This window comes from Taudactylus pleione, unplaced genomic scaffold, assembly GCF_031769625.1.
Source record: "Taudactylus pleione unplaced genomic scaffold, aTauple2 ptg000817l, whole genome shotgun sequence".
NCBI lineage: Eukaryota > Metazoa > Chordata > Amphibia > Anura > Myobatrachidae > Taudactylus > Taudactylus pleione.
Genome location: NW_028285219.1, coordinates 26508 through 45873, shown reverse-complemented (window position 1 = coordinate 45873; position 19366 = coordinate 26508). Strand labels below are relative to the sequence as shown.

Genomic DNA, 19366 nt, shown 5'->3' with positions numbered 1-19366 from the left:
ATAACTCTCTTAGATCCGGTATGTTTGACTCTTTCCAAGCCTACTCAGTAAATCCATCTGAGGAGGCAAGGAACGCATATAAGCAAGCGCGTCAACTGCTAGAGACCTATTTGGCGATGCAAGCAAAACACTTGTTAAACTACACAAGGAAAAAAATATTATCGTTGAGGAAACAAGACAGGTAAACTGTTGGCGGTGATGTCTAGGACACCTAGAAGGCAACACACTATAGTTACTTTGAAACACACATCTACAGAAGCAATTCTAACTAGGTCCCAGGACACTGCTGCTCAATTCCAGGAATACTTTGAGACCATATTCTGTTCTTCCCCAATAGATTTGGTAGTTCAGAATGATTTTCTATCCGAGTCAGTGCTACCACGCTTAACCTTGGAACAGAGGGTGGCATTGGCGGGTGATGTAACACTTAGAGGAAATAAATTTGCCTGTATCATGCCTTCCTAATGGTAAATCTCTGGGTCCAGACGGTCTTTCAGGTGATTACTATCGCATGTTGTAGCCACATATTGTTCCAACATTGTTGGAGCTTTATCGGGCAACGTCAGTGGCTCCCCTTACCCCACTTTTAATGAAGCATATGTGACTCTAATACCCAAATCTGATAAAGATCCTAGTTTGTTATCCTCTTATAGACCCATCAGTTTGTTAAATGTAGACTTCAAGCTCCTGCCCAAAATCATGGCATGCAACTTCAAGCTATACTCTGTTCAATTTTAACGGAGCATCAATCAAGTTTTGTAAAAGGTCACCATGCAATAAATGCCATTCGTACAACAGTAGCAGCAGTAGTGGCTTCTTATATTTCTCCAACACAGCAAAACATGCTTTTAAACTTAGATGCTCAAAAGGCATTTTATATGGTGCTTTGGCTGCATTTATTCAAAATATTAGAGGGAAAGGGTTTTGAGGCAGGTTTCATAGATTTGATATTTCTACAATAGCCCTTCCACCTCACTATTAATTAACGGAATTATAGGACCTCGTTTTGGAGAGGGGCACCCATCAGGGTTGCCCTTTATTTCCTCATTTATTTGACCTGGCATTGGACCCTTTGTCAAGAACATTTCAAAATTTTGCAGTTTTTCAGGGCATTAAAATAGGTTGTAAAGAAATTAAAATTTCAGCATTCGCCGATGGTATTATTCTCTACATAGCTGATCATGAAAAGTCACTTTCTCGAATCTTAATAAGATTGATGTATTTGGTTCTATGTCAGGGTTTTGTATAAATATGGAAAAATCTACTGCTAGGATGCTTTATGGTGGACACATTTGTCCTCCTTGGGCTACTAGATTTTCTTTTCAATGAGCCAATTCTCATATACCATACCTAGGAGTAGTTCTGCCTCGTAATCCAGCAGCTTTATATAGGCTCAATATAGGTCGGGCAATACATACTCTATCTAATAATGTTAAAGGCTGGGAACGACTACCATTGTCCTTTCTAAGAAGGGTCAATTTACTTAAAATGGTGCCAGTGCCTTGCCTGTTATATCCCTTGCAATCACTCCCTATACTCTTGACCACAGGTTCTCAAACTCGGTCTTCAGGACCCAAAACAGTGCATGTTTTCCAGGTCTCCTTCCAGAATCGCAAGTTAAATAATTAGTTTCACCTGTGAATCTATTAAAATGTGTCAGTGAGTAAGGAGTACACCTGTGCACCTGCTGGGTGACCTGGAAAATGTGAACTGTTTGGGGTCCTGAGGACCGAGTTTGAGAACCACTTCTCTTGACTAAAACAGACATGAAATTAATTAATGCCCTGTTTCGTAGATTTATCTGGAGGAGGGGCCGTTCTCGAATTGCTTTGAGAAAATTAAGTCAACCAAAATCAAATGGAGGCATAAACTTTCCAAACATTGTAGCATATAATCATGCAGCCCTTTTGCGACACTTGCGTGACTGGCTTCACAAAACTTCTGCTTATACCAACACTTCACTGGAACAAGAATTTTTGGGTGGTATTGACTTTGATCTGTTTTCTCCACAAACATGACCAGGAAATACCAGACCAGGGGTGTCTTTAGAGAGGAGGGGGCCCGTGTGTTCCCTGTCACGGGCCCCCTCCTCTCTCTCAGGCGGCCAGCAGCCGACTGAAGCGGCATGCCAGCCACCGCAGAATCAATAGACTCTGGGCACTAGAGTGTGCCCGGAGTCTATTCGCATTGGCAGATCGCCGGGGAAATGGCGCGGCACCATTTTCCCAGTGATTTCCTCACAGCGCATGTGCAAACCGCTGGAAAAATGGCCGCAGCGGGCATTTTCCGGCTTTTGAGCAGAGCGGGACCTCAGAGAGGCAAGTTTTACATAATATGGGTGCAGGGTGTGTGATGCGGGCCCCCTCTGGACCCGGGGGCCCGTGTGCACAGCACGCCCTGTACCAGACCTTCAAAAGTAAAACCCACTTTTATGGATGACCAGGAAACTTTGGCATATCCTTAGGCACAAGACCGGTTTGTTATGCATTTTACTCCCTATACCTACCATTAATTCACAACCCTAATTTTCTGGATGGCATGGCTGCACACCCCTTCACTTTTTGGAGAATGGTGGGGATACAAAATATTAGATCTTTGGGATCCATAGAAAACAAACATCTCCTCACTTACACCGAAATTACATTGCATTCTATCAAGGTCAGCCCATATCCCATATGATGTATTTTTACCTTAGCTCCTGTGCCTAGTCTTACATCATCTAGCTACTACCACTGTCTACTTTATTATTCATTTTCTGCTAACATCAATTCGCCACTTTTATTATACTCATTAATAAACTTTTGTTGTACAGAGGACCTTTTCTCACATTGTACTTTTTCTTGCATTTCAGGATATCTACACTTTCTCTTACACTCCTTCATTACTACTTCCCCTATTTACCTAATCCTTACCGTGGCCATGTTTTCTTCAACTCCCGCCTTCACTAAGTGTCTACCTGATCTTTTGTTCTGCCCCTTGCTTCCACCTTTTTCCTCTCCCCCTGGTCTCCTCCACTTCCTTCTCCCATTATCTCCCCTGCTCTGTTTGCCTTCCCCCGCTCTTCTCCCATTATTCCACTTTCATTCTTATACCCCACTGGGACACTACTACCACACTGCTAATCTCTCCTCCCACCCTCCTATACCTGTCAATTCACCCCACTTCCATCCACATCTCATTAATCTCCCGCCCTGTCCACCTCCTACAGGTTCCCCTCCTAGCCCTGGAGCCCGCACGAGCACTACACTCTGTTCATATCGGTCCCACAAATTAATCTCACCTCCACACTACAGCAACCCTGATAATCTTATTCACATCTCTTCCACAAACTCTGTCCCTCTATCCTGTGCCCTCTGGAATGCCAGATCAGTCTGTAATAAACTGGTCCCAACCCATGACCTTTTCATCTCCAACTCCCTGAATCTATTAGCCATTACTGAAACCTGGACTTCACCCTGTGACACCTCTTCTCCTGCAGCTATCTCCTCTGGGGGCCTCACTTTCTCACACACACCCCGGCCTGGGGGTTGCTATTATGATGGTGTTGTGCTCCTTCTATCCCGATTACTCAGACCATCTTATACCTTCTGAACCATTCTCTACATTTGAAGTTCATGCCATACGCCGAGCGACAATGCAGAAGATCACACTCCAAGCCAGGTTTTCTCCATTTCAAATTTATGCTCTCATCCTACAGTGCTGCCCTTGCCCCCTCTAAACAGTCATATTTCAAGAACCTCATCTCCTCCCATTCTCAAATCCCCAGCATCTCTTCACCACCTTCAACTTCCTCTTCTGCCCACCCCCTCCTCTCTGCCAATGACTTTGCTACCTGTTTCACATCTAAAATTGATTCCAATGCATCATGACATCATATCCAACCAGCTCCCCACCTCCTCCTTTCCCGGATCACCCCTCCCCATCCATTTTACTCTTGACATCCTGCACCCCTGTATCTGGAGAAGTCATGGCCCTCATCCGGTCCTACCCCACTTTTCTCCTTGTGCCTGCTCCCATCTTGCCCACCTCCTTAATCTCTCCCTCTCATCAGACACTGTCCCTTCTGCATTCAAACATGCCCTTGTCTCCCCCATTCTTAAAAAACCTACCCTTGAACCGAATATTCTCTCTACCGACCAATCTCTCCCTTTTACATCCAAACTCCTTGAGCATATTGTTTACCACCTTTCTTTCCTTACTCCCTCCTTGACCATTTTCAGTCTGGCTTCCGTTCTCTCCACTGAAACTGCCCTCACAAGTCAGGAACTACCTTCTTGCTGCCAAATCCAAGGACCATTACTCTCTGCTGCTTTCAACACTGTGGACCACCCTCTCCTGCTGCAAATCCCTCACTCCCTTGGTCTACGTGACACTCCCCTCTCCTGGCTGTCCTCCTACCTCTGACCGATCTTTGTTTCCTCTCATGACTCTCTCTCTCTCCCTCACCCCCCCCCCCCCCACAGCCTTTTTCAGTTGTACCCCAAGGTTCTGTTCTTTGACCTCTCCTATTCTCCCTTTATACACACTATCTAGGTGAACTAATCAGCTTTCGTCCTCCATTGTCATCTCTATGCTGATGATACTTAGATCTACCTTTTCCTCCCCTGATCTCCCCCCCTCCCTCTACTGACGCTTATCTATAACTGTCTCTCTGCTATCTCTTCCTGGATGTCCCAGCAATTTCTTGAACTTAATGTCTTATGCTGGGCATACACTATACAATCATCTGTCAGATATCTGTCCAATCTGGCTGGTTGGAATGAAAACCTGGCAATGTATGGGTGCAAATGAGTCAATCATATGGTCTTAAACACTGGAAAACAGACAAACCCCCCCCCCCCCCCCACAATTGGTTAAATTAGTGTTTTAACCAGTTTGTCGGAACAACCATTTTTGGCTGTTCTCCAGTTTGTGAGCAAATGGTTGTCATTTGCTCCCATACACTACCAGATTTTTATTCCAACCAGCCAGATTGGACAGAAAATTGTACAGTGTGCCCAGCATAAGACAGAGCTGATAGTCTTCCCACCCTCCACCATAACCTCACTTCCTACCATTTTTATCTATTGATGGCATAATTATCTCATCTAGCGCCAAAGTGCACCGTCTTTGAGTTCTCCTGGACTCCCCACACTCCTTCAAACCACTTATCCAGAACCTCTTGCAGTCCTGTCATTTTAATCTCAAAAATATTTCTAAAATTAGATTCCCATCTCACCCAGGATGCTACTAAAACTCTCATACACTCACTGGTCATCTAAAGATTGGACTACTGTAACCTCCTATCTGGTCTCACCAAATCCCATCTCTCTCCTCTCCAGTTTGTCCTCAATGCTGCTGCTCATCTTACTCTCCAAACACTCTACAGCTGCCTCCCCTCTCCTACTAGCCCTCCACTGGCTCCCCTTCCATTTCAGTACTCAATTCAAAGCCCTCTCCCATTTATATCTGTAATCTCTCTTGTCTGCCCTCTTCAGTCAACTAATGCACGCCGCCTTTTATGTCAACCAAGTACTTCCTCACTCTTGTCTCCAAGATTTTGCCTGTGCTGCTCCACACCTTTGAAACCATCTCCACCTCCCTACAATCATTCAAACTGGCTCTCAAGACTTCATTAAAGCCTTCCAACTCTCATCCTAACTTTCTGCTATATACACCTTCCTCCCAGTCTACTACCCAATGTGTCACACCTGTTTGTCTGACCTATTTCTTTGCTCTGGTTGATGGCGGGGGTTGGCAGAACTCCCACCCGGGTTTCTTAAAATAGTGTAGTGTAGTCAGTTAATACTGTGTATTTATGTTGAACTGTGTATATCATACACACTTAATTTGCTATTGCTAATATAACCGTATTGAACATACATAAGTTGAGTATTGGATATATTCATATTGTAATAATGTGACATTCTATATTTTCTCTTATTGAAATTGTTAGCAATTATACTATAATGCCTCAATAAATAATAATTAAAAAAAAAGCAATACAAGGGGCATGATGCAATCGTATCACTGGAAATGCTGCCAACAGCACCTCATCCCTTTTGCACCAGACTCTAGATTTCCATGCACAGCCCTCTTCCATGAGTCCAGAGGTACTTTAAGTGTAAGCCGCACTTACTCATGGCCACAAGTCATGACTAATTGAATCAACCCCATTGGGCTCTTAACTTTTCTCTTTGCAATAGATGACAACCAAATGTATATGTTCTTATAGCTCAGGATAAGTATAGTTATTTACAACTGTTTATACCCAATTTCCAGTTAAAAAGCCAAAAGAGCATTGCACTTTTGACACTTGATAAATACAAAAAAATAAATACACAACTACTGAATACTACACAGGGGATTTTAAGTCAAATTCCATCTTTATTTGCTCCCAAACCTTCATTGTGAAGCAGGGTAACCTTAGATTGAAGCACTCAATTATGTATTGCTTAGAACCAATCCTATGCCCCTTCCACCGCAGTTATTACATCAGACTGTGTGGTTCTTACTTTTGTAAAAATTAAGATTAATATAGACAGAAAGCCAACAATGACCAGACCACAAAGCACTGATGCACATGGAAAAAGTTAATGGTATTTTCAACTTCTCTAAATAACTTGGAACAAAAAAGTAGTTCCATTTCTGTGATTTTAAGATCTAGGGCACAGGTTCTCAAACTCAGGACCCCAAACAGTGCATGTTTTCCAGGTCTCCACAGAATCACAAGTGAAATAATCAGCTCCACCTGCAAATCTTTTAAAATGTGTAAACAAATACACCTGTGCTCCTACTGGGCAATCTGGAAAAAGTGAACTGTGTGGGGTCCTGAGGACAGAGTGAGAACCACTGAACTAGGGGGGGGGGGGGGGGGTGTATATTTACTAAACAATAGTTTTTCAAAATTAATATTTTCAGAGTTGGCCTGCCATAATTAAAGGGGAGATGGTAAATGCAAAATCAGGTTAGTTTTGCATTAATTGGCCTTTTAAATCTAGCAGGCAAAATCCAAAGGAGTAAAATTTACTAGAGTGACAGTTTTTAGAAGTCGCGATTATGCCCATAGCAGCCAGATTCTAGCTATTCTTTCTGAAAGGTGTTATTTCAGTAAAATCTGATTAGAAGTGGATATGTTGCCCATAGCAACCAATCCACTTCTAAAGACTCTCACTTTAGAAAACATACCCCCAAGGGTTTTGAAAGTCCTCAGCTTAGTACTGTATATATTCCCTAGAGATTTAAAGTAGAGTGCAGCCAAGTCATACCTCTATACATAACATATCTACACATATTGTGGCAATAACTGACCACTCATTTGCACAAGTCTTTATGTACTACATACTCAAGCTTCTAGCTGTTAAAGTAATTTAATTACAACTTTAATTTGATGTTTAAAGCTCTGGAGCTTTTACAGCATAAACAACATTCAAGCAGAGTGATCAGCATAGACAAAGAACAGTTATGATGTAGGTTTGTAGTGAAGTCATCTCATTCCATATAAAAACAGGGCATGTTCAGTTCAGCGCATCTAGAAAGGGTAAAGAAAAAAAAAAAAAATGTTACTGCAAACAGGACAGTAAAATAAATGCTCAGTCATTTCAGGTACATTTAGTTACTCTTTGGAAAGCAGTACAATACTATACAGTAGAATATCAATGTTAGAGGCCTCAGTTATTGAATGTGTCCTCATAAATAACATGTCAGACAGGGATAACAAAGCATCATAGGCACTCCAAACACAATTTATGGGGGGCATCCACTACAAGATCTGAAAACGACTGCACGATTACGACATTGTAATCGTGCAGTCGTTTGTCAGTCGTGTGATGTGCCTGCACTGAACAAGTAGACGTTCAGTGCAGGGTCATCCATCATCTGGAAACATGCTGAGCCTGACGATATTGTCAGGTTGACCAGCATGTTTGCACAATGATAGATGTCCAAAAGACCAAATTTTCAAATGATGTTCGAACGATTTTATAGTTATCGTTCAACTTTATCGTCTAGTGAATAGCCACCATTACTGTGGAGCATGCTTACCGGACTACGGTGTAGCCACTCATCTACTCTTTCACTTGCCGATTCACAAGACAGCAGACAGACCTGTCCAGTTCTATCCACCTGTAACAGACAGGCATTAGTAAGATTAAACACAGAATATTCCACAGGGACATGGTGGCGATGGTCAGAGCAGGAAAGGTTTCTCGTCAGTTCTCGCATCTGACGGCACTTCCTATATCCTGAATCTCATCATGTGACGCCATATACCACAAGAGGAATTGTACTTTAAGGGTAGCAGACTTGTGAAGGAGAGGAACTTGACCATTTGAATTTTATTTTTTCTTTAAATTTCATATTTTTAGATTGCTAAACAAAGCCTGTAAGCATTTGAAGTTTATACTTCTACCAAAAAAACAAAGCCTTAAAGCCCCAGAGAGGAAACCAGATAGGATGGTCAAGTAGCAGTACAATTCTCCTTAAACTTACCATGTCAGAGCCAAATGGTGTCAGACCTAAGAAAAAAAAGAAATAATAATAAAAAAAAAAATATATATATATATATATATATATATATATATATATATATATATACACACACACACACACACACACACATATATATTTTGAAGTCAGAAAAAACAAACACCACACTTAACTAAATGCCGCCCCCCCCCCCCCCACACCCTTCCCCAATGTATGCTGCCATATTTTAGAATTTCACTCAGGTATAGGCAGCAATTGATCTGCACTATATCCTACAGAGAGGTGCTTAGAAAGACTCTAGAGTGCGCTCAGATATACCAAATCACCACCTGCAGTCTGACGGTAATTCCAGCTTTGTTTAGGTTATAATCTCATCACTGCGCAAGTCAATGTGTCAAACAGGTATATATTTCAGCTAATTTTTCTAGCCAGAAGAGGGCAGTATTCTGAACTCCCATGTTGGCATTAATAGGAAATACCTTTATAAGCTAGCTGTAAGAGTAGCACTGTGTAGAAACCTTTACACTTGTTTCTCATGCCTATGTAATGCTACAGATGTTTTTTTAAAGTTCCAGACTCGTCACACCAGTTTTATTACTTTAGTAGTGTTAAGACAGTAGGCAGCAAAATTTGTCTATTTCTGGCATAGACTGTATAGTTAAGCTGGGTACACACTGATACATTGGCCGATCAATTGATCTGCCAGTGTATCTGCTGCCCGTCGGGCAGTTTGTACACGCAACAAGTCTGAACGTCAGCATTCACCGACATATTGGCTGTGCTGCACAGCCGATAGATGATTGTTGTTCAGTGTGTACGAACCGCCATCATCTGCCGATATATCTGTATAGCGCGTACGCACCATTACAATGCACTAGGTTTTTGCTGGGTCACAACATATAGGGAAACTAGTTTCCCAGGGAGATTCCACCACTGGCTAGACCAGTGTTAGCTAACCTTGACACTCCAGCTGTTATGGAACTACATAACCCAGCATGCACTGCTAGTTTTGCCATTAGGGCATGCTAAAACTGTGGCAGGGCATGCTGGGTTATGTAGTTCCATAACAGCTGGAGTGTCAAGGTTAGCCAACACTGGGCTACACATTAAAGATATGTTAGATGGTAGGGTTCAAATTAAAAGCTCATGAGAGCACTTAATGTACTAAAGCCTTAAATATTTTAATTAAAAATAAAGTTACCATATAGCTTGTTTATTATAAGATCATTTCTGGTCTTGACATACAGGCCTGAAAGATGAAGGAAGGCAGTTAGTACATTAAAGATCATATATACAGCATTATAAATACATGATTAGCGCTCAGATAGACCATTCTCACCACCTGCAGTCTGCCGGTAATTCCAGCTATAGTCAGGTTAATCTCATCATTACGCAGACTAAAACCATTAGTCATTGTTTTTCTGTAGTGTACACACCACTCAAACTTTGTACCAAGAACATCAGTGCATTTCAGAATATCTAAGCTTTAGTGGCATAACTTAGGGCTAAATTAGTCAAATGCAATAATGTCTCTTAACTAGGTACACACTCATACAATCATGTTTTCCATTACACTTGTGTTCAGAAGTCCTGTTCAAAGTGCTGATTCATGTGCACACACCTTTATAATCTCATGGAGCATACACACGGTCAGATTTGTCAGATGAACGATTAAACGATTTTACCAAAGTTTTGAACGATTTTTGACTGCATTAAAATGAATGGAATCGTCCAAGTCTGACTGCAAACACATCAGATGTCAGAAATAGTTATCTGACCATCGGGATCGCGCATCTTTGATCGTCCAGGCATGTCAGATATGAACGATTTTCCTTCAGATATGAACGACTGAACGACTTAAAGTTATCGTTCATATCTGAAGGAAAAATCTGACCATGTGTATGCACCGTAACTTGCAATTCAGGAAACTGGTCTAATATATCTGCTGAAGACAAAGGCAGCACTGCTGCTGGAGCATGGGCAGAACCTGCGTACACACCTGTCCGATATTTTACCACCAAATCGAATGATAATGAAAAACGCACATAAAACACCTAGTCTTCAGATAACCAGTTTTCTTCCAAAGAAAAAAACCCATTGGAGGCGTGTACACTTAATATATTGCATGAACAGGTTTGGAATCAAAAGAACGAACCAATGATTGTATAGGTGTGTAGCCAAGCTTCTGAAAGCTACGTTATATTTCAGACTGAGCAAAGACTGATCTAGAATATCCAAGTATTAGGTTTATTTTGGATACTACACTTACTTAAAATAAATTCTCCCAACAAAATTGGAAAATAATTTCCAAAATATCTACTTTACTGCTATAGCCTGGCCAATCATATGCTGCCCCATAACAAACCTTTGTCAATTAAAAAACAAAACAAAACAAAAAAAAAAACACGATTCTGCCTATGTGGGCATATTGGATAGTTAGTTGTACAAGATAAACAAAGCCTTAGTAAAAGAAAAGGTCATACAATACATACCTCTGAGCCAACTGGCTCATGGCATTTCTTGTTACACTCCACAATAGATAGCAAAGCCCTGCAAAAGTAATTATAATTCAAACCATGCTTCTTTCACTGCTGAACAGTTTACCAGAAAACCTCAGATTGTACTATTTCCCTCATTAATTCAGACAGGGATAACAAAGCATCATTGGCTTTGTAGGCATATACAATCCATCAAGTAAATGTACTAAACATTATAGACACCATTACTTTAGTGATCTCTTGCTACTAATGCAAAAGTAGAATAGGCAGAGAAGAGTCAGAGGTCTATTTACTAAGCTGTGTTAGGAGAAAGTGAACAGTGATAACGTGCCAGACAATCAGCTCCTAATTGCCATTTTTCAAACATCCTATGACATGGAAGTTAGGAGCGGATTGGCTGGCACCTTATCACCATTCACTATCTCCTAACACAGCTTAGTAAATAGACCCCTCAGCCTGTATTTGTACTAGTAAATTGAGTAACAAATGAATAAAAAAAAACAAAAACAAACTTAAGCCATTTCAGAAGGTTACTTCCAAATGGTCCCACCCCAGGCCCATGATCAGACAGTGCTAGTACATCAAAGCTCTGTACACCACACTAGGATGGCTGGTATGGTAGCTCCTTATAGGAAGGACATGCACAGCCTTGCTCGCTGCAGCTGACTCAATTACTAAAGCTACAGAAAAATGGACAGATACCTAGTGCAACATAAATGTTCTGCAGTAAATCTATCACATGAAGCCATGGTTTCCATGACCATTTTTAATTTTTTACTTGGGTCATGGTAAAGACATGAAACATGTCAGATATGAACTATAGTAAAATTTGAACTGCAAGTAAAAATAGTGAGTAAGATTGAAAGATTATTTTTATTACATAAGGCAGTGTTTACTTCTGTTTAACTAATTTCTACACTTAAAAAAAAAAAAAATAAGGAACGCTGCATGCCTTTTTCTTGCATTTGTTAATCTGACAAACATTTCAAATGTTATCTAGATACAAAACAGTAACCAAGTTGTCTCCAATGCTCAGCCCTGTTACCCTTACTGCTTCAAATTGATCTACACTGAACTGGTTTTATTCAAATAAAACAAAGTTCAAATACAACATACAAAGCTCATTTCTGAATCTGCCATAGAACTAGCATGTCAGCAATTAAGATTTATAGAGCTAAAACCTACAGCCATCAATCCACTCTTGCCTACTTTGGCTGAAACAAGTGGTGGCAAGCAATAATATAGAAAGCCATCCTTCAGTAACACCTTACCAGATTTATCAACAGCCAGGGGTTCAGTGCAGCATGCTGAACAGCTTCAAATTCCTAAAATAAAAATAGTTGTCACTACCACCAACATATTATGCAAGATTAGGAAGGCGAGACAATATAGTATAGTTCATTAAACATTGTGCAGAATCAGTAACTTACAAAATATATACACAGATGCAATCATCACACGTAGCATCTAAAAAGATTATGGTGTATATTTTTTCTAAACTGCGGTCTTTTGTGAAGCTCAGGCTTGCAGCAGTTTTAGCCTAGACAAGAGGTTCCCAAATGCAGTCCTCAAAGCACCCCAACAGTTCATGTTTTAGAGACATCCATGGTTGAGCACAGGTGGTTAAACCAAATTGACTGAAGTACTAATTAAGTGTGGTCAATCATGGATATCCCTAAATCTTGGACTGTTAGGGTGCCTGAGGACAGAGTTTGGGAACCTCTGGCATAAACCATTAGAGTACAAGATGCAGAAATGCAGACATAGCTGGTACTAAGATATCACTTAGGTGGTCTGCTCAAGACCTAGGGGTAAATTTACTGAAGTGAAAGTTTAGTAGTGAGTTTTAAAAGTGACGTTGCCCATAGCAGCCAATCAGATTCTCACTATTATCTTCTAGAAGGTGCTAGTTAAATGTTAGGTAGAATTTGATTGGTTGCTATGAGCAACATCACTTTTAGAACTCACTTCTAAAAACACTCACTTTAGTAAATTTACCCCCTGGTGTTCACTCTAGGATTTTTGTAGGGCAGGGAGTTGATCACCAAGGGCACACCTGCGTGTTCCAGGAAAGGGGCATGGCCTGGCAGTGAGGGATATTGCCTCACGACATGCACTCCCCTTTCCATCACTCTGGGGGTTTTGGGATTTCAAAATGTAGCAGGGAAAGCTACCATGCTAAAACAGCATTGTGGGAGTGCTTGTAAGACAGTACTCAATTCACAGCATTAAACACAGTAGGGCCCCCATTCATAGTATGCCACTGTGGGATCCCCAACTCATAGTATTCCACTCAGTAGGCTTGGCAATTCATTGTTAAAAAGTTTTCATGCTGTAAGCATCATGTACCCACCATAGCGGTTGCACAGTAAGTGAAAAGGACATATGTCCAGGGATGGAGCTGCAATGTGCCAGTTATAAGGCTGCACTATACATATGGTGTGTGCACATGGGTATCTGGGGATGCCTGGTGGGGTCTGGCATTTTCAAGACAACACTGCAGTGGCAGCCATGTACACCACACATAGTAAAAGTACTGTATTCACCACACACCACTGTAACAGAACCGTCCCCATTTGTAAGACAGGTACATGTGGCTCAGCTCAGTCATATCAGTGTGCGGCTGTGCACCGAAAGAGCTGCCAGTACGAACCACTGGGACCCATATAACAGGTCAGGTCATCCCACTAGAATCTCTGGGAGCCATCACCTTAGGACTCTTTCCTCACTGCCATCTGTCTGACCACAGCACAGTTGCCCAGCAGTACAGACCTCGCCCTCCTCCACTGTCACCAGGACCTCAGCACTGTATTGCGGCTGCCCAGCCTATCTTTTACTGCTGGGACGTTACAACACAGCCTTCCCTGCCACACACTCCTATCCACTCTGACACCTCTGGAGTCACAGAGCCCGCACACTGTGGAGCTATGCCATGGAGCCAGCAATGACCTTCATCCCTTCTTTGCAGCAGGCTCACCACTCCCAGATTCAATGAGGTGGTGGCACGAGATCTGTAGCATCCAATCGGAGGGGTAGTGCATAAACACAAAAAAAGACATAGCAAGTTCATTGGCATATATATCGCACCGCTGGCAAGTGGAGGTGAGCAGATATCAGGGCACATTCCATAAGGGCATGGTGCATATTTACAGTTTAAAGTCAGGCAAGACGCAGCGCCTTGCTAAAACAGCCTAGCGGGAATGCTAAAGACCTGCATAAGGGACACCCCACTGAGGTTGCTAGATGGACCCCTACACGATATTGCTAACGATTAGACAAATTCCGATGCACTGGAACAAATAGTCAAAATCGTGCAGTGTGTATGCACTGCATCATGTTGTGCGTGGGTCATCAACCGCATCGCCTGATTTTAGTACATGCAGGAAGATCAGGCAATACAGCCCACAATCCCATGCAGCAGGGGCAGGCATATCGGGTACCGGATCGCTCAGTGTGTACGGAGTGCCCGATATGTTGGCCCTGGTATCACGGGTCGCATCACTTGGTACACAATCATTAAGTGTGTACCCAGCTTAACCTTCAAAAAGGCCGCACGTTACTCAAAATAAATTTAAATAAAGGTGATCAATTAAGGAACCATCTGTAACATACTATCAGGCTTTTTAAGTCTACTAGTAGTTTTATTATTTCAAACACCTTAGCTTATACCCCCATACCTTATATGAATAATGACGCTGACAATGATTTGATATTAAAGAGGTCACAGCCAAAGGTATTGATTGAATTAGAATTTGTAATTAAGGGCGTAGAGAAAAGCGGTGTGTACCCTTGGTAACAGCCCTATCTTTATTAAATGGGAAGCGCCATTTGATTGAGCAGAACCATTCCCTTTAATTGGTTTAGCAGTGGCACCTCCCTGAGATGAGAAGAAAGTACACACTATGCAAGGAAGGAAAAACATGCTCACTTGCTCCTGGTGTGGAAGTTGGGGTTCAGCCTCCACAGATGCAGTTATATCCTTTGCAGTGCGCGCACCATATCTTGACTCGTTGGCATTGCTCCATCGGTGACGACCCACTTGTCTCCAACACAACTGCAGGAACCTACACAGGTGAATCGCACAACGTTAGATGTATGAAGTGTTGGGCTAGCTGGCACATTTGGGGACGGTTGAGGCAACTTGCTGGATATGGAATGTAGAGGGGACACCTGTGCAGGCAACAACATGGTCGCGTCTTGTGCTGTGGTCACATTAAATGATAGAAGAGACATGGCGACGGAGTGGAAAAGGTGCTTGCTACATGACTTTATTGGAATGTGAACACACTGGGTTTGCTGCCATGGGCATCCGTGCGTATAACGAGGGGGGGGGGGGGGCAGGGGAGGGGCTACCAGCAATGCCATAGAAGCTGGGGCGTAGTTATAAACTGGTTGGGCATATAAAAGGGGGTTTCTAGTTAAGGGACACTAGATTGTGGCATCCATTTAATTTGTTTTTAATCAGCCAGAGATCAGACCCTCCAATATGACCCATTCCATTAGGTACAAAATGCTCTGCTCCTGGATTTCCTTCTTAATTTATAATTGCAGACACCTATCTTATCAATTACCTACTTCAACACAGGTGACTACAGTCATTAGGTGGTAAATCCGGTGTTTTGTACCCAATGGAATGGGGCATGGAGGGTAAGGAACATGTGACAGTATGTGTCCCTATCTAAAGGAATGATCTGGCAGTCCTAGCTGTTGTGGTATTGCATTGTAACGCTGCATTGGGGCCCCCTCCCCCGCGTTCCATATACTGTGGAGTCGCTTGAGGACCCTGTGAACATTCCCCCTGTGCGTTCTCGGGGTCCCGATTATATTGCCTCTGCCTTTATTATGTGGCTCACAGTGGACAGTGGTGTGGGAGATAGTTGCCAACCCCCCCCAGCCACCCCATATCTAGAATCTTAAACAGCGGCGGCCATTGGTCAGATGGTCCAAAATGGCGGCCGTGTCTAAGGGGGCGTGACTTGGGTCTCGGTGTGATGCTGCCAGCTGCAATCGCGGCCTAGCCGCTGAATAAGGGAGCGGTGGACCACTCGGGGGGTGCCTGCGCCGTTTGCTCCTTGACCCAGCCACAACGGGGCCGCCGCGATCCCTGCAAAGCCGCTGGCTGCAAGCGGCGCGGCCTGCAGGAGCGCGCACGTGTGCATGAGAGGAGAGCGGTCGCGCCGCCTGGGGAGGGGGGCATTTCTCCGGCGCATGGCTACATGCTGCAGCGTTGTGTGGTTTGTAGTAGCATGGTATAACTATAGTTAGGGATGCTGTGGAGAAGGACTGAGGGGTTCATGTGACCAGGAAAGGCTGCAGGGATTGTCAGGAATATCGGGGTCAGAGCAAGGCAAACAATACACAATATACAACAATCTTAGCAAAACACTATATATACAGTAACTTAACTATAGAGCAAAATGAAAGCAAAAAGGCGATACAGGGGAAAGATAATACCAGCACGAAAGCAGACTTAAAGGACATGCAAAGTAACTTAAAAAGTCAACACATACTCAGCCCCGGATCTCTCTGCTGGGTCACTGCAATTACAACAAGACAAGAGGAAAATGTCTTCTCCTCTTTCCATTATATACCTCTTCAGGCAATAACACGCCCCCGGGTCCTATAGGCTAACCACCCTGCCCCTCACTCAACCCCTTAACTTCCGAACACCCTCCCCTTAACCCATGTAACAAGGTTCTAGTGCTTAAAAAAAGGAAGTATTCGGCAAGCTAAAACATATGACTTCAAAGCTGCTGCAAGCTGGGGCCTGCAAGTGAAGGATTGGAGAGCCGCCTGTCCTATCATTGCTATACACAGTACATAAACATACTACTTAAACTATTAGGTGCATACACACACAAATATTTTTTGAACGATTATCGATAACGGTATCGTTTATCGTTCAATCGTCGAAAAAAATCATTCACTTTCTGAGTTAAAACGAACGATTATCGTTCATGCGCGTTCACGTTTGTAGCCCAGTCAGACTGACCAACTCAATGATTTTCAGTAAGGGAATATGCAAAAATCGTTTGTAGTTCAAAAAAATAGTTCATTATATTTAGTAAATAAACGATTTTCGTTCATTTTTCCCTTGAAAAAATGAACGAAAATCGTTTACTGAAATCGTTCATTTACTAAATTGTTGTGTGTATGCAGCTTTATGGAGCATACACACAGTCAGATTTGTCAGAGGAACGATTGAACGATTTGAACGATTGAACGATTTTTGACTGCAGTAAAATGAATGGAATCGTCCAAGTCTGACTGCAAACACATAAGATGTCAGATATCGTTATCTGACAAACGGGAACGCGCATCGTTCATCATACATCGTTCAGGCATGTCAGATATGTCAGATTTTCCTTCAGATATGAACGACTGAACGATTTTTAAATCGTTATCGTTCAGATCTGAAGGAAAAATCTGACCGTGTGTATGCACCATTAAGCTGCATACACACACAACGATTTTGTTACCAACGATTTTATGAACAATTGTATGAACGATTTTCTGTCAGATTTTTTACAGTGTAATGAACGATTTTTTTGAACTACAAACGATTTTTGCATATTCCCTTATTGAAAATCGTTCAGTTGGTCAGTCTGACTGAACTACAAACGTGAACATGCATGAACGTTCATCGTTTAAACTCAGAAAGTAAACAATTTTTAACGATTGAACAATATTGTTATCGATAATCGTTCAAAAAATCGTGTGTGTGTATGCACCATTAAGCTGCATACACACAACGATTTTGTTACCAACGATTTTCTGAACGATTTTATGAACGATTATCTGTCAGATTTTTTAAAGTGTAATGAACGATTTTTTTGAACTACAAACGATTTTGCATATTCCCTTAATGAAAATCGTTCAGTTGGTCAGTCTGACTGAATTACAAACTACAAACGTGAACGCGCACGAACGATAATTGTTCATCGTTTTAACTTAGAAAGTGAACGATTTTTTCAACGATTGAACGATAAAGGATATAGTTAATGATAATCGTTCAAAAAATCGTGTGTATGCAGCTTTAGCATTAAGTTGCTTTCTTTCCAGTGCCAAGTCTATAAATGCACAAACATTCTACACAACAACTCCATTAGCGAAACAGAAGTGCATATAGTACTGTAAATATAGTTATATTAAGTAGAAATAAAACTGGTGCACAGACCAGATAAATGAGAGGCTGCGGCTGGTCAGACCAGGAGAAGAAATATAAAGCCCATAACAGCCCATTAGAGTAGTCAGCCATGTGCACGATGTACAGATACAAGCCTACTCCGCATATGTGTAGAAAAGGGGAAACCCGACATGTTGCTTACTCTTACACTTCCCAGGCCTGCATAGTCGTAGCCCTTCTCTGACTGCAGGTAGCCAGTAGTATGCCAGTCTCAGGTCAGCTGCAAATCGCACAGGATTGCCCCATACACATCAGCTGCCATGGTCTCAGCAGGAAAAGATGGCTGTAATGCCAGTATAATGCGGCCGCTAGGTCCCACTAGCCATATGTAGTCCCACTGGGAGGGATTCATTGATGTGTGCTGAATGTGACTGGTCTATTTTTTTATTGCGCATTACTCACTATAGTTACTCACTGCAATTAATGTGTGTTCTACCGAATCCGCACACTGACATGTTGCGATGCCAACAGCGCTTTTATTTCAGGGGTCTATATGAAGAAATATTCATAATAGTTTATATTTGCCCAGTCCACTGAAGGACTGTAATACTGTAAAACTGACGGATGGCAACACTGCTCACTCTATATCTATATAGGGTTGGGTCATTGGCATCACAAGGGGGTGACACCAAAATGCAGACTCCTCCTCAGTGACAGGAGCCGGGTGCTGCACAGTAGCATTATGTGCAGCACTCGGCACTGCACACAGACTGGTCCCCGAGGCAGTCCGCATCTCCGGGTCCCCCTAAGTGACTAAAACTGGGGTTCAGGCCGTGATGCCACGCCCCCTTTTGCCGGCACTACATTCCTATCCGCACCGGATGCCACCACGAGGAGGAACACTACTGGGTTGGGTACATAACTTCGACAGGCAAAATATCGACATAAGACAATGTTGACATGGTCGATATGATGACAGTCAAATAATCGTCAGGGACATAACTTAGATATGGTCAAAAGTTACACAATCAATATTTAGACAGTTAAATTATCAACATGGACAAAATGTTGACATGGTCAAAATGTCTACAGTCACAGGGCGGGATGCATGATGTATCACACTTGGGATGTGATGCATCCTGCAGGTCTTCGCATACATGCCGGCGTTGGTAATTGCGGTATGCATGACGATCACCACGGATGATCACTCTCTTGGTAAGAGCGGCTGTTTGCTATGGAGAGGCTTCAGGGTCTATGACTCAGAAGCACCTGTGGC

At 42.5% G+C, this 19366-nt stretch overlaps 1 long non-coding RNA gene and 3 other non-coding genes across 4 annotated transcripts; all 4 read right to left on the bottom strand.

Moving 5' to 3' along the window:
- Window positions 1-6335: 6335 nt before the first annotated feature.
- Window positions 6336-16550, bottom strand: LOC148474695 (uncharacterized). Its single transcript, XR_015872856.1, has 8 exons — window positions 16475-16550; window positions 14893-15028; window positions 12236-12289; window positions 10959-11016; window positions 9668-9715; window positions 8470-8495; window positions 8023-8103; window positions 6336-7510 (listed from the first exon to the last, which is right to left on the bottom strand). It is a non-coding gene; the product is annotated as an uncharacterized LOC148474695 (long non-coding RNA).
- On the bottom strand, window positions 8166-8240 carry LOC148474698 (small nucleolar RNA SNORD49). Its single transcript, XR_015872860.1, has one exon. It is a non-coding gene; the product is annotated as a small nucleolar RNA SNORD49 (small nucleolar RNA).
- Window positions 8773-8846, bottom strand: LOC148474697 (small nucleolar RNA SNORD65). Its single transcript, XR_015872862.1, has one exon. It is a non-coding gene; the product is annotated as a small nucleolar RNA SNORD65 (small nucleolar RNA).
- On the bottom strand, window positions 9785-9857 carry LOC148474696 (small nucleolar RNA SNORD65). Its single transcript, XR_015872861.1, has one exon. It is a non-coding gene; the product is annotated as a small nucleolar RNA SNORD65 (small nucleolar RNA).
- Window positions 16551-19366: the final 2816 nt, after the last annotated feature.